Here is a 15,306-nt window from a genome sequence, read left to right as displayed (position 1 = left end):
GATGTGGCTCTAGAGTCAGACATGTGCAAGTGAGTCCGGGCTCTACGGGTTAGTTGTAGGACTCAGACAAGTCCATGAACTCCACTGTGTCTTGGATTCCCTCTTTCCAAAATGCAAGTAATTATACTACCTTCCTCATGGGAAGTTTTAAGGATTAAGTGAGCAATGCAGGTAAACTTATATCCGTTAAGGACTCACTAAGTATTAGCTATTAATATCACAGAGACCAGCTTTCTCAGATATTCCAATTTCATTATTGATCTTCTCACTGACTGGTAATTGATTGCATTATACTTTTAAAACAGGTTTTGAAACCTGCGTATAGTTTATCCAGTAGGTAATGTACTGCTGCATTTCTCCCCCAGAGTGATTAGGAAATTCTGTATATTTACAGCAGTGTGTGGGCATATTACCAAGAAATAAATACCAACAAAGACATGTATCTTCCAAATATCTCCTTTAGTTGTGTCTTCTCTGAAGGCATAGGAAGAAAGGCAGGGTTGAAGAAAACAGCCTACTTACTTGACATGGATGGAGCTTACAGACCCAGAGCCAGACTCTATAAATCTTCAAGCTCAGCTTCATCTCCCAGACCTTCCCTCCATACAGTGACTTCTGATTCTAGGCTTTGTACTGTAGGCTTACCTGCTCCTACTGAGATTACTTGTCTACCATATACCACAATTGCTCAACTGTGGCACTTCTGACATTTTGGTCTGGGTAATTCTTTGTTGCAGGGGACTGACCTGTGCGTTATAGGACGTTTAGCAGCAACCCTGGCTTCTATACACTGTGCCAGTGGCACCTGCCCCCAGGTTGTGAAAAACAAAATTTTTCCATATGTTCTGCTAGTGTAGGATGAGTGGCAACATCACCCTGAGCTGAGAACCATTGCTCTAGAACACCTGATTAGAACTTGAACACATTCTAAACATCAGCTTTTCTGCTTAGGACTATGATTCACATTATGTTTCATTAAAACAATATGCTGTCATGGAGTTGAGTCAAATAAAAAAGCTGTTTTCATTCCCTAATACTCTCCTATCTGCTCCACCTTTAATTTGGGTATTTATTTTTATTCTTCACTAACATATACATATGCATATGCATTCACAATGCCTACACTGTGCCATTTCAGGACCCAGTGGATCTTGCTATCACTTGCTGCATTTCCTGCAGGTCCCTCTACCTTTATCTGGACCTGCAACTATCTCCTGGAATGATGACTCCATCCAAGTTGTTAAAATGATTTCTCTAAAGTCCAAATCTGATCTCATCTCTATTTTTTCTTAATGTCTTTTAGTAGTTACCTCCTGCCTTCAGGATGAAATCCAAACATTTAATCCTGGCACACAAACAGGCATGCTCTGTTTTAATTACTAAGTACAGTTCCCCAAGTGCACATGATGTTCTAAACTTCCATGCTTTTGCATGCCCACCAGCAATGCTCTTTGAGTTTGTGGTCACTTAGATGAACATTACACTTATTCAACTGTCCATTCAGTTGTCCTTCGCTCTTGAAAGTCTCCCTCACCTCTTTAGGTAGCATCAAAGAATTTTTCCCATTCAGTTGATCATAGAAAGTTCTTCACAGTACTTGTCACAGTCTGTCATAAGTATTTGTGTTTCTCTTTCTGTCTGTTAATATATAGGCTAAACCTATTCACTTTGTAGCTCCATTATCAAATAGGGACTGGTTAACAGTATATAACTAACTATTACAGTCAGAGATAATGCATAAAATTAAGTGAACTGAATTAAACATAGAAATGAGTTTCTTCTTATCATATTACCCTATTTTTTTCTTTCATATCACAGTTATGGTAAATTGAATCTTTGCTTTTATTTATCTGTTTATTTACTCATTTAATGTCTGCTCCCAACATCTACACCAATTGCTATGATGTAAGTTGTAAGTTGCAAGAACATTTCCTGTTGTTAAATGGTGTTTACTAGCACCTTTCATGGTGCTGGGACAGTAAGAACTCAAAAACATTTGCTGAAGGAATAAATACAAAAGGTGAGCCACATATTTTGAAAAAGCACACAAAGATGATTAATCAAAACCTATATAGAAGAAATATAAAGGGCTTTTAGTTTAATTTTTTTCCTGTACCTATAGGAAACTGACTTGGCAGCTGGTGTTACAAATGAAAAGAAAAATTGTCATGCACAGGTTCATGTTCTCATGATTGATGGACATTTCCTTTTGAAAATATGCCTATTTATAATCACAAATAAAATTCCTGTTGTCTCATGAACAACAGACCATGAGTCTTATGGATCTGCCTCCCAAGAGTTAAATAACCTTCTAATTCCACTTGACAGTAAGGATAAAGCTACTGTTCTACTGTGATAGATAATCCTCTGCATGGGGTGGTGGGACTGGAGGAGCAACAAGGAGGCAGGGGAGAGGGGACATCCATCTTGCTAAGCAATTTATGAATTGAACCCTAAATCCTTAATGTACTAGATGGTGAGTCAGTGTGCTAATGCATACTTGATTGAATTTGGTTTAAAATGCTAAGTTAAAATGTGCAGGTGTCTTGAGCAGGTGCACAGTATTCTGCTAATAAACAGAACACATTAAACCTGAGGCAAAGCTTATTTTGCTGCATTATAGAAATTTCACAGACCTATAGAAAGTACATGAAATATTGCTTTAGGGAGGGCTATTCATTCAGTATCTCTTCAAACCCTGTAAATCAAGAAAACAATGTGCTAGTTCAAATTTGTGCCATGAGGTATTTCTCTCTTAAACATTTAAAATGAAATATAATGATAATTCTCCCTCTATTAGAGTATCATTGTATTTACGTAAGTGGTTCGGCAAAATGCTGTGCTTTTTGAAACCTCAAAAATATATAGATATATGGAAATCATATCATGCTGTATTTTTTCTGAAACACTTATGAGCACAGTTGGAGTCCCAATGTCATAATGAAAAATTGCTGTTAATTTTCAGCTTATGGATGTGAAGAGATGGGAGCTCTGGCTGCACTGGGAATTAGCTTGTGCAAGCTACAGAAATCCATTATTTAGGGTGTGGTGATTCAAAGTAGCCTTCACATTCTAGAGAGAGAACTGACTGGCAAAGGAGTGTATTTCTTTGGAGTGGTGACTGTCTATGGTAAATAATTTTGTGTAAGAGGCATCTAAAGAAATTTGACATAGTTTCCATAATAGCTCCAAACAGGTTTGAATAAGATATCATTCTATAAATGTTTCATACAAATTGCTTTAGTTTGGATGTCTACCTTTATGGCATTTACTAAAACATCACTATAGAAGCAGTAGCAAGTTTTATTATGGACTCTCCATCATGAAGATAACTCACTGCTAGGTATTCTGCACTATAACTTAAATAGAGGTACTTTTTATTGTTATAATGTAACTTCTTCGGTTCCTACAGTTCATGTTATAATTCATTGGATGTGTTCTATGTTGTATATTAATATGTTAGAATCATGTCATACATTTTTGGTAAAATTTCTTATAGAAAGGTAGAAGAATTCACTTTTCATAGTATAGAGGTGAGTTTCTTGTCTACTGACCGAAATCCCTTTCAGTGTGCCTAAGTGACACAACTAAATTGAAAAACAGTTGATCAGATGCATTCTGATTTTAAGCAAGGTTTTATACTATTCCTGACTTTCTTCTTTTAAGATTGAAAATGAATTCACATTATTCTTTTCTTATACTCCTGACAGTCTCTAAATGAATGATAACACAGTTTAGTAAAAAAGAAAGAGAGAGAGAGAGAGAGAGAGAGAGAGAGAGAGAGAGAGAGAGAGAGAGAGACATGTCCCACATTTCCCAATGAAACACACAAAAGATGCCAATTTCTAAACCTTGGCAAATGCTATGAAAAATCTCAAATTTTATCATGTTAAAATAATTCCATATGATCAATTTAGTGAAGTCACCTGTAAACATGCTACATGCCAGAGAAACTCCTATCCTTATCCTGTACATGGGAGCTTATCTCTTTCCACACTGACCAATTTCTACATTGAAGTTGTGAATACCTGCTGATTTGACTAGGAAATCTAACCATTGATACAGGTACTTGATTCATAAGTGGGTATTTGGAGAGGCCAAAGAATGACCATATTTTCATTGTGATCAGAATTATGTTGTCTTTATCCAGAAACATCAAGATTGCTTTTGGTTAAAAAAAAAGGGGGGTTGGGGGGAGGATTAGCCTTAGAAACAAAAGTCTTTCTTTTAGGATTAGCACTAGTCATAAGTGGATTTTGAAATTTTTATCTCTTAACAAATGATGCCAAAGCAGCGTTCATACAACTTTACTCCAAACTTCTGAATAGCTTCCCTCACCCCACCGAGTAATGATAAATTAAGTAGTCATAGCCAATTGCCAGATTCTTGTCTCATTTTTAAGGCTGGGCATTATTGGGGAAAATCATTTGGGCTCTATGTAATCATCTTGGATTGGGGAAGGGTGCAAATGATTTCTTTTATCTGACCTGGTTTCTTGTGCTGCATCTTAGAACTATTGTTTTCTTAGTTCACCCAATATGAATGAGAAATAAGGAGCACTCTATATCAAAGATCTTCATCTTGATGAATTTGAAACTTATTGAATATGTCAGAAGGTGCCAAGGGTCATAATTTTGCATGTGTTTCGATTTCTTTGAGCTCCTTTGCTGCCTCCATTCATGCAGTACATTTTAGTGATTTAAAGTGGGATTAGCCTGGAGTGATTTTGCACTAAAAGAGTTACTGTCTTGTCGAAAGTCTGCTCATCCTTCCTCTATTTATTATTTTCCTGATAGAAAAACATCCAGTAAATGAGTAGCTTTTCTGTTTTACTTTTCACTGTGCTTTTAAGAACTAAACTTGCCATGAAGGACATAATTCAAAGTCCTTTGTTCATTAGTTTTTCATCTTTTTTTTTTTTTTTTCTGATAGTCTTGCAAAAGTTCATCTAGGGTCATTCACATTCAGAATTGTTGAGGATGCTTAAATGCAATATTTGATCAGGGAACTTTTGAGAGATTTAAAACCACTTTTTCTCAAACAGTGAACAGTGAATTTCAGAATCCCAAATCAGAATTCGTGGTCTTCACTAAGCAATCAACAGTCATTCACAAACTCCTCATCAATATATAACTTCACTTTGGAAGACAGTCATTTTTTAAGATGCACATAATTTGATACCAACCTTACTTTGCTTAGTGTTATATTAAGGCAGTGATTCTTAAACTTACCATGCATCTGAATCACCAAGAGGACTTATTAAACCCAGACTGCAGAACTTCTTTACAGAGTTTCTGCTTCAGTAGGTATTTCTAACAAGTTCCCAGGTGCTGCTACTGAAGCTACTGGTTGAGGGATGCAGTCTGAGAGCTATTGTTCAGTATCACCTTAGTAAAAAGCACTAAAGCAAATTGAATGGTTAATGTAATAATCAAAAGTGTTTCTTCCAGAAAGAATCTTTGATCATTCCAAGAGATTTGTTGGCCTTTCCCATTAGTTTGACAGCCAGCACTTAAACATGGCTTTGCAAGTTTTTCTTTGCTTGTCTATTTCCTTTATCTCCTTGAGGACAAAAGCCATGTTTTTTTTCCCACTATAGTTTTCTCAAGATATGTTGAATTTCAACAGAGCATGATATATAATGGGTCCATAGGAGTATGAAATTAGCATGAATTTTTCTCTAACATTTGCTTAGGCAACATTTTGCCATTTGGTATTGTTGTTTGGATGTTGGAATGATCTTAGAAAGCATGATGCAGAGACAGAAGACTAAAAGGAAAATGCTCAATCCAATCTGATGGCACTTAATATCTTCAAAGAGCCAAGAAAATTTAAGAAAAAAATCCAATTGCAATGTGAAGGAAGTTAGCTAAAATTCCAAAATGGATTGCTAACTTCTTTAGGTGAAATGGAAAATTTGATAAAGTATGACTTTACAGTGTTCCCAAAACCATAGAATACTGCATTTTCAGCTTTGTTTGTTCTTCCTGATTATATGAACAAGATTCCCAAATGTCTGTGGCTCCATCTCTCATACTGGCCTTAATATCTGATATATCAACATACTCAGATAAATGAGGAGGCAATCATTCAAGTTATAAAACCACTGCTAATAGTGATTATTAAAATATTATAAATATATGAGCTGGAGCTGTGGCTCAGTGACAGAGTACTTCCCTAGCATGGGTGAGGCACTGGGTTCAATTCTCAGCCCCACATATGAATAAGTAAATAAAAAGTAAAGGTCCATCAACAGCTAATAAAAATATTTTTAAAAATATAATATGTAATTTAAATTTAAGAGATTAAGAAAAACTAGTTATATGAATCTGTTCTTAAAAATGAAATGCTAACTTGAAAATGGAAGTTATTAGTAAATAATGATTGCAAGAGTAAAAGCCATGTGCCAAGAACACCACAAACCTGGGGTTTCTAAAAGAACAGCCATTTTTGGTGGCATAGATGTGGCTGCACAGAATGGTCTTATAAGAGGGACTGGCTGAGTTCACTGAAGACCGGTCTTGGGTACCACTTGTGTGATTTGCCATTGTAGAACTGATTGAATGAGAAGGTGGAATTTAATGAAAATAAAATGATATGGCTTCAAAATACATGACATTAAAATTACTCTAGTCCTTATTGGACAGAAACTGATAATACTTTTATCGAAAAAAACTTGGGTAATTTTTCTATATTCTTTCCATTTCTGTAACCCTTTGTTTAAAGATCTTTTAAAAAATGATGTGCTCCCTAGAGGGTAGGTATTGGTAAGAACAGTCACTAGACAACAGCTATGTCCTGAAGACACAGCTATGGTTACACCTAGACAGTAGTCCTCATCTTCAGCAGCCTTCCTAGTCCATCCAAACACAGATATGCCCTCTTAACTCCCTCCACCCTCTGTGGAATATCACCAGGAGACCCTCGTGAAGTTTCTCACCTTTCCAAGGACTTATTCCAATCCGCTTTTGCTTCTGATGCCTGCCTACCTTAGAATTCCTGACCTTAGATTTGCCTACTATAATTTCACTGAGTTCCTATGTCCTGTAGAAAATTTCCTAATCCTTTGGTTCTCACTGCATTCTTCCTTCCCTGTGACATTCTGGAATATTTATTTCAGTGTCATACATCTTAACACTGCTGTGCATTGTGCAAATATTATACTACCACCACACAGGCAGCCATGATATAATATTTAATATTTATAATCCCCACCACATTTTTGTTTACCCCTACCCACACTCACCCACACACTCTTTTTCTCTCTTTCTCTCTCAAACTAGACCTTGAACTTAAAAAATTATGAGATCCACTATAAGAGATGCCTCCAAGTGCAAAGGAAAAGGGTTGAAGTTAATTCTTGCCTTTTTTAAGGAAATGAAGTCAAATTTATGGAACAAGCCATGGATATTCAGAAAAACAAATTCTTTTATAATTACTTTTATTTTTTTCTATGACGTAGAGAGAAAACAAAAATAAAAGTAAAAACCAATGCTCCCTGGACTTGTAGAGGAGGGAGAATCAGAGAACAGAAGAAAAGAATTACCCTTAAGGGAAGATTTTTGGTAGGTGTTTATATGCTGGCTCATTTAGCATAAATTTTTATCTTTGAATATATAAATTATTAAATATATATATATATGTATTTTACATGTACTGAGTATTTCTTCTTTGAATCAGATGCATTTGAATAAATCATTTTATAAATGGGAGTTGTAACTATTTCAGTCACATGATAAGCCCAACTATAGTCTTTGCTCTTCCTACATATTACTCATTTTTTTTTCTGGTACTGGGGATTGATAATTATTGACTCCCATTGGTTACATAATTAAAGCAGTGTCCTCCCTTCCCCCCAGGAAGGGTTGTCATTTTTTTAAATTAGAAATTAGAACTTGCATTCTGCCAAACCAAAGGTGTGTTTGCTGCTCTTATTATTATTATTTTTTACATAGACCTTCTCCTCCAAACCAAAATACTTGCTGATCTAAAAATTTCACAATGGTTACCAAATGACTTAAGTTATGTCTTTGTGGGTTCTAATTTGTCACAAGAAATGAGAGATCAAATATCTAGAATACTGAATTATGAAGCATTAATGCAGATAATTATTAAAATATTTTACATTCCTATTTATAAAATATTTTGAAATTCATAAAACACGTAAATATTATTTCCATCTAACCTTATAATAAATACACTAAGTAAAGTAGATATTATTATCTTTAATTTATCATAAAGGATAAAAATATAACTCATTACACGACATGCCACAATCCCAATCATTCCTTAACAAAACTTAATACTCTTAATATTCTGAGGATCTAAACCATGGGCATATAGCAAGTGGATAACTAATAAATATTTGCCAAAATACATTAGCAGATGTCACACAGTCAGAATTGGAAGTCTAACTAAAACCTGGTAACTCTAACACATCTGTTTACTACATGAGGCAGACTTCATTATTTTTTCATCTTTAAACATCAAGAGAGGCACATATCCAAATAATGTGACTTAAGATTAATCATCATATACTCACTCACTACCATTTGAGAACAGAGATGAACTATTGACTTTGGGTAAATTTAATTCAGTTTAAATCAATAGTATCAAGTATCTACAATTGAAGGACAAGGTACTAAGGGCTGAAAATATGAAGATAAGTGAAGTATTTCTGTTCTTAAGAACACTTTAGTCTAAAAAGGGGAGAGAGAATGTAAATGCAATTTAGGTGATCAAATACTATGATCAAAGTATGCCTAAGAAGCTAAATCCACAAGTAAAGTAGGTAGATCAAAGCTGAGAATGTGAAAGGTACAGTAATTATGTAGCAATCAACGTGGGCTAGATACACTACAATAAGAAAAAGTACTACAATCTCAGTGGCTTAAAAGGACAAACCATTTCTTGCTTGTACTATGTGACCAACATGGGTCAATTCTGGCTTCTTTAAATTGTTTTACTCCACCATCTAAACTAATGGATTAGCCACCATTTTAAACCTGTTTGCCTAGGCAGAAAAAAAAGGAGAGATCTGAAAGTTCTCACAGTAGCCATCAAGTGTTCTTTTCACTCACTAATCATTGACTAGAAATAGTCACATGGGTATGCCTCAGCATAAGTGGTCCAGAAATGCAGTCCTATCATGTGCACGGAAAACAGAATGTTTAGCCAAGTATGCTAAAGACAGACAGCAAGAAGAAAACAAGAACAAGCACATTCTAAATGGTTTCATGCAGGGAACACTTGTTCTAATCTTGCATATGGCTCAAATATTTAAATTAGAAATACTTCTTAAATATGCCTCTTGCTTTAGCCCTCTAAATTATACCCTCTTGTTCATGGTGTCTCCAAATGAGAACCAGGCAGTTCCCTTGCCATAACCACTGTATTTATGAGATCCTCTTCTCTTAGTTGAAAGTCCTTTTTGCCCACTGCACTGAAGGACTTGGGTTGGTTTTCTGTTCCTCAGCAGCCATAAATATACAGTGTAGCCCAGTTATTATTTAGAGCTGCCAGTTCTTACAGCCTAGAAGTTATAGTCAGTAATCAGGCAATCTCCACGGAAAGAAGCAAACAAAGTTTGGAGGGCAACATTGTAGTTCCTACAGCAGTGGCAGGAATTATGCAGGAGGAAGGGCTGTAAAAAGGCACAGAGTGGAGAGCACGTGTCCTCCTGTGATGGATGCTGTTGGAGGAAAACACTGGCTACATTTTTGCTGATAATGATCTGAGGAAAAGGAGCCTGTGGAGTTTGTGTGTGACTCAGGCTCCCAGAACTTTGGAATCTCTATTCCAAGCAATAATAAATGTCAGATATTTTTATACAATGGCATTGCTGTCCGACACACTATGGATCTACCCGTGGTTGATTTCTCTTTGTTTTCTTTTTCAAAACCAGATAAACTGATTGATTGTTGAAAACATCATGGTCTGCTAAAGAAACAAAAATTGAACCCAAAATCGGCAACAGCAACTCTTACACAATGGGTTTATTTATTATAAAGATGAATAGATGTAATGAAAAACAGAAAAGATTCTGTTGATTCTTTTTTTTTTTTTTTTCACCTAAAAATGTATTATTCTAGACTGTCAAGGAAATAGCATCAGTAAGTTTCTGGCCCTGATGATTTTTCTAGGCTTTAAATCCCACCATTTGTTTCCAACAGAAAAAGAAAGACAGGACCACTGGACTCGGCAGGGTCCGTGGATTCTGGTTGCTTATTTTAATTCACTATAATATATACATGCACTAAACTCTGACAGCTTTAAAACTCTGCAGTCTCCAGCATGTTGATTTTGCTACTCTATATATTTAATTTTCTTTTAAAAACGTATCGTATTTCTCTGAACATTCATTTGCTTTTCAAATTATGGCTGCCTAGCTGAGGCTTGTGTACCAGGTGCCATGTAAAAGCATGTTAAAAGTAGATAAAAGCAATTTACCCTGCCCTCTAATTAGAGATGTCTCATCTTTACCACTGACAATAGCAGTATGCAGCTGTGGCAGTGGAGAGATAATAGGAGCTGGAGCTGGGAGAAATTAAAGATATGCTGGCTGATGCAGAGTGTCACCTCTCCATTGCTCAGCTTGGGTGGGCTTCAGAATTAACAGGGGGTTTTAGTATTTCCTCTCCCCTGACTCTGTTCATTTACTTTTAACAGAGCTTTTTTAATTTTTTTTTTTTTAAGGGAGTTATAGGGTAGGTAAGCAGGTTAAAGGTGGAAAGACACTGTGACTTCCTTAATGACTCACCATATAGAATATATTGTTGCCTACTTCTATAATTCACCTACAGTTTAACACCCGTTACATACACATCACAGTACATAATGTAACAAGGTTGAGAAAGTATGGAGAAAATGCACAACTAGAAGTTTGCCATTTAGAAGTGTTATTATAAAGATCTATCTGATATGTTATAATCATTTGACATGTGCAGAGGAAAGATAAGTGATAATAATGAAGTACAAATGTTTGGAATGAGTAAATGTTAAGGAAGGTTTCAGTGAAATGGTCAGCCCAAGTGAGGGACACAGAGGGAAGGACCATGATTAAGGTAGAAAGCAGCACATGCATATAAGAATTGTTGAGACAAGTTTTCCCACTACAGGGGAAGGACCACTGACCAAGGAAAGTACAGTGTTTAATGTAGACTCAAAATTCAATAGAAACTTAATTCTAGATCACATGATGTGATGTAATTCAAATTGCATTTGAGGAAAAATATCTAGGTACATATGCGTACTGATTGTATTTGCAGTGAGAAGGTACTGGATGTAAGTGTATTAAAAGGCAAATTTAAGAAGCAATTTGGAATGCTGATCAGTATAAGAAGCTATGCTATACATGAGGAAGATTCAATGACTAAAGTGTATAGTAATTAGGTCTCAGGTAGTAGCAGTGGTTGTAGAAATGGAGAGGAGAAAAGATTGAACTTAAGAGAATGTGTTAAGTAGTCAAAGGTTCAGTGCATAAGACTTGATCAATTCCAAAGAATAAAGGCATCAGCATAAGTTGATTAGAGAAGAATCATTATTTAGTATAAAGAACTACAAAATATAAATTTATGTGGCCAAGTAATGAGTTCAGTGTTCCCTGCTTTAAGTAGTTCCTATAGGAAGTAGAAATGCAACATTGAAAAGATGCTGAACAGTCATGACTGACATTGTAGATTTGAGAGTTGTTTGGCTGGTGCTAGCATCTGCAGTAGACCAATACATAAGTCCCTCATGAGTAAGAAGAGAAGTGGAATGTTAGAGAATGGAAACCACAGGACGTGGTGGTGGGATGGTCGAGTAGAGGGCAGCCACCAGTACTAATTGCCAGATAAACCTCCTGGATGCAGCTGCAAGAAGAAACTTGCTTCCATAAAGAGGAAAAAGAAGAAGGGATTTTCCTAGAAGTACAAAGGGATTGATGAATCCCTTTGGCAGAATGGCAGTAATGGAAGGCAAGTACAGATCAAGGAAGAACAGACGGTGAGGACCAGTGGCAGCAGAAGGTTCACTTGTTAAATGCAGAAATAAAGTAGACTGATAGCAGTAGCAGGTGTCAGCATCACCTAGTTAGTAAGTTCAATAAAGCTTAGGAATATTGGAGTATTTGCATCTTTTAGTTGGAGTTAACTATATAGAGGATGAAATACCAGAGGATGGAATAAAAATGAGATGAAAGTTAAATATACAAGTGTATATATTTCATGTACATGTTCATATAACCTTGGGAAATGCATACCTGGTTGGGGGATAAAACTGTTCATTCAAAGATGGCATCTGAATTATCTTAGAAATGAGAATTTTATTTTGTTTTTCAAGATAACATTTGGGTCTATATTTGTTCTCTTTGCTATTCCTGAGAATATTACTAGACTGTGATAAGAGTTACACACACACACACACACACACACACACACACACACACACACACCACACACAAAGTTGTGCCGCTTGGCATAATAATTTGGCATTTCTGGGTGCAGCCAAGGGTAAGAGGGGAGGAGGCCCAAAAATGAAAAGAGGTTGAACTCCAGGAATGGGTTTGAGGATATCCCATAAAGTATAGATGTGAGGTGGGCAGAAGAATCAGTAAGTGGGACAGTCCCATTGATGATAATGGCAATAGAAATGTCTTTCTTTCCTTTTTTTTTTTTTTTTTTGGTGTGTGTGTGTGTGTGTGGTGCTGAGGATTGAACCCAGGGCCTCTTGTATGCTAGGCAAATACTCTACCACTGAGCCACATCCCCAGCCCAAAATGTCTAAAATTCACCAGGAAAATACTTGTAATGCAGGCAACACTTATTAAAGCCTTCAACTTGTGTTTTCTTAAGACACAAGTTCACAACTCTATCTTTCTCATATGTTAAAGTTATCATGAAAAGGGACTTTTGTTTTATAACTGGTTCATAGAGAAACCAGAGTAGGGAGAAGCTATGAGACATGAAGATAAAATCCATGGTTGTCTAGGCAAAATATCAGTCTAATTCCCCGGCTCTGAATCTCTAGAGATATCGTGATGGGGCTTTTGAAACAGTTTTACTTAAATCTCGAAGAACAGGACAACTCTAAACAGTGGATGCCTTGCCAATAACCAGGGGCTTACATCTGGGATGTATACTGGGCATGAAGACATAAAATATACTTTGTCAATGACAGTAATAATAATATATCTATTATTTGTTGAATATTTATTGCTTTGTTAATACTGTAACCCTAAGATGTTGACATCAAGAGTTAACTTTGATTTTACACATTTAAAATCATTTACTAGATTACATTTTCCTAAAAAAGTAGCACATATCTGAAACAAAATATTGAGTTTCCTGGATCTGTGACCACATACAAAGATAACCAGAAGTAGTTTATTGAAAATGCCCTGCTAAACTCATTTGAGAGAAATTTTAATTAAATAAATTTTGCGTTAACAGTCAGTGAGAAGTTACAACTGTTGTTTGCAATGAGACATAAAAATGCATCATTCTTTAACAGGAAGTAAGTCAAAATCCAAATGATTTAAAGTGTATACATATAAAGTACATGCTGACATATGCAGATTTAAGTAATAGATGTGTCACCCAAGATTGAAAAATTTTTACCTGATAGAATTAGTAAGAGCAACTATGGAAGATCTTTCAATCAAAAGTCATTTTTGGTTCCTTCTCTTTAAGAATAGGGATACCTCTGTTTAGGCTCTAATTTAGAATTCTACTCACTTTTTCAAAAGTGGTGTTGCTTAAAAATGGCCAAATATAGCTCACTGAATTTCCTAAGGCCTGATTGCTCTTGCTTTAGCTAACAAGTAAGATATAATCACATATTTTATTATAACTTTCAAAATGAGAAAAAATATTTTAGTTTTCTTTCATCCTCAAATTTTCATTTGGACTACTCTATGTAACAAAAGTAGCTATTTCTCAGCAACTTAGTGAAGCTCTAAGTAACTTAGCAAGATCCCGTCTCAAAATAAAAAGATAAAAAGGGCTGGGGATGTTGCTCAGTGGTTACATGCCCCTGGGTCCAATCCTCAGTAACAAACAAACAAACAAAAAGAGATCTGAGCCCCCTCTAGACAGATATTTCTTCCTGGACTTTAATGACAGAGACAGTTTTAATATACATTTTCTCAGCAAACAATTATTCAGAACAGCAGTGAAATCATTGACCAATTGAACAAAACCTCTGCATGTTCACATATTGAAATATATAATTTGTTTTTGTATGGTATACATACTCAAAGTATTATGTCAACATTGAAAGTAAGTTTTAATCTTAACTTCTGATGGGTATGTACAAGGGTGATTTAAGCCTTTCACATTAATTTATTTGGGTCAGATATCCCTCCTTGTCTCTCACTGAGGTACAATCCAGGTATTATAACCTGTGGCTTGCCAGGATATTTCAGAGTTCATAACAGGACTAAACTGAAACATTAAGAGAAGAGAGAGAATAAATGAGCACAGCTAATTTTACAAATCCATTCACTGCTGCAGGTGACAGGACAGCATCAGAGACAAGATCAAAACTAAAAGCTTTGAAATCCAGGCTTCCGAGTACTGATGACATCATGATTAAAAAAAAAAAAAAAAAAAAAGTAGGGGATCGGGGATGTGGATACTAAGAGAAGAAGCCAGAAAGAGAATTCAATATAAAGGAGCCAGTAGAGGTGAGTAAAGGTTATCTCCAAACACCAGATGTAATTAAGAATCTAAGGCAATAATTGCAAAAAGTAAGAAGCACTCGCCACTTCCAAAACATCTCACATACATATGCAGGAATCATATCATATCGACATCATGCAAAGTCTAGTAGAAATCAGAATAAAGCCAAATCTGGGGATACTAGGAGACTGATAATTGGGTCTGCACTTGGGGGGAATAGTACACTGTTCCCCCATAACTTCAAGGATTGTGCCCAGATCTGAGATTTTCATTAAAATGTACAGAAGAAATCTGTTTCCACCATTGCAAAGGTGATATAAACCAAACAAAGTGGTCTAAATAATAATACCCTGGTCAAACAGGAGTTAGTATTCCCTGATGAGATTTATGCATGTAATAGTTTGCATCTTGGTTCACCATGTATGACACAGAGAATTCCCACCAGAGTGGCTCTGCCTCAAGCGCTCTTCACCAGGGAGGCCTTGGGGGAATAGTACATGAATGTATAATACCAATTTGCATGTTAGCATGGCTTGCTGAAATTCAAGTTAGGCAACGGTCACACTACGGTAGTGAAAAGAACCCAGGTTTTGGAGCTGGACAGAACTGGCTTAAATCTTCCTTCTCTGCTACTAACTGTTTAATC

General features: G+C 35.9%; 1 long non-coding RNA gene across 1 annotated transcript in view; it reads left to right on the top strand.

Annotated features, from left to right (window-relative positions):
* LOC306647628 overlaps positions 1 to 14,812 on the top strand; it is a 63,224-nt gene extending 48,412 nt beyond the window's left edge. The window contains exons 3-4 of the long non-coding RNA XR_013760142.1: positions 7,463 to 7,565; positions 14,493 to 14,812. This is a non-coding gene — a long non-coding RNA (uncharacterized lncRNA). The remainder of the gene's footprint in view (positions 1 to 7,462; positions 7,566 to 14,492) is intronic.
* Positions 14,813 to 15,306: the final 494 nt, after the last annotated feature.

The sequence above is a fragment of the Sciurus vulgaris genome, assembly GCF_902686455.1.
Source record: "Sciurus vulgaris genome assembly, chromosome: 1".
NCBI lineage: Eukaryota > Metazoa > Chordata > Mammalia > Rodentia > Sciuridae > Sciurus > Sciurus vulgaris.
This window is presented reverse-complemented; position numbering and strand designations above follow the sequence as displayed.